Source organism: Octodon degus, unplaced genomic scaffold, assembly GCF_000260255.1.
Source record: "Octodon degus isolate 3935 unplaced genomic scaffold, OctDeg1.0 scaffold00111, whole genome shotgun sequence".
NCBI classification, from domain to species: Eukaryota; Metazoa; Chordata; class Mammalia; order Rodentia; family Octodontidae; genus Octodon; species Octodon degus.
Window position 1 is genome coordinate 1,968,378 of NW_004524687.1, and position 1,319 is coordinate 1,969,696.

The 1,319-nt window shown below is 41.8% G+C and overlaps 1 pseudogene; it reads left to right on the forward strand.

Moving 5' to 3' along the window:
* The window catches only part of LOC101561843, a 16,797-nt pseudogene extending 15,755 nt beyond the window's left edge, over positions 1–1,042 (forward strand).
* The last annotated feature ends 277 nt before the right edge of the window (positions 1,043–1,319 follow it).

The window sequence follows — 1,319 nt, forward strand, 5'->3', positions numbered from 1 at the left end:
TCAGGTCTGTAACAGTGTGTTTAATAGTTGGGACCAATTCAAAGATCACTTGGTAATACACACTGGGGATAAACCCAACCATTGCACTCTGTGTGACTTGTGGTTTATGCAAGGAAATGAATTCAGGAAATGAACGAATCTCACAACATTGCAGAGCGTCTAGTAACTGAAGAAGTCCTTTTGGTAGAAACCTGTGTGCAAACTGAACCCGTGATGTCAATAACTATTATAGAACAGGTTGGAAAGGTGCATATGTTACTACTGCTTCAGGTGCAGGTGGATTCCGCACAAGTAACTGTGGAACAAGTCCATCCAGATCTGCTTCAGGATGGCCAAGTACATGATTCACACCTGAGTGAGCTTCCAGAGCAGGTCCAGGTGAGCTATCTAGAAGTGGGTCGAATTCAGACTGAAGAAGGCACCAAAGTACATGTGGAGGAGTTGCATGTTGAGCGGGTAAATCAGATGCCAGTGGAAGTACAAATGGAGCTTCTAGAAGCAGATTTGGATCATGTGACCCCTGGAATCCTGCACCAAGAGGAAAGAGAATCTAGCCAAGTAGATAGTCCTGAGGCTGCTGGGAAAGATCACAAAGGTGCTGAGGTTTTAAAGACCAAATTGACTGTGGATTCCCAAGCTGAAAAGACAGACAATGAGGACAGAACAGCTATGCCACTTTTAGAATGAAATAACAGATGAATATATTTTTAAAGTTACATGTTGAGTTTTGAACTGAGTAGGGGCAGTGTGTCTGTCCTTAAGCTAACAGACACATGGACCAAAGTCAAACTATTTCCTGTTGTGCTGAACTATTTTCTATGGAAAGAAACTGATGACCCTCCCCCCAGTAATACCACAGAGGAGGGGACTTTCTCATAAATGAAGAGAAGTTTTGAGAAGCATATTTCTGAAATTCAAATGGATTATATTCTTCTTATACTGTTGGGTACGAATGTATCTATTTTCATTGTGGTAAGGGTTCTCCCTTTCCCCCAGGTGATGTCCTTCCTTAAATTTTTTCCATGTCATAAAAACATTAGAATACAGCCTTCTGTATTCTAATGCATAAGAAAATTGAATATATAGGAAACACAAGGCTGCATGAAGAAAAGTGCATTGTTACTGTGCAGTTAAATCTTGGCTCTGGCTTTCTTTAGCTTGAACAACATGCTTGTCTACTCTGGTTAGCCACCGATGCATAATGACCGTGACAGTTACTGATGGCTAGGCGTCACTTGTGGAACTGAGCTACAGCTATTTCTTTGAAATCCACCCTGTAGACTCCGGTGGAATCATGACCCATAGGGTGGAAGAGAAGT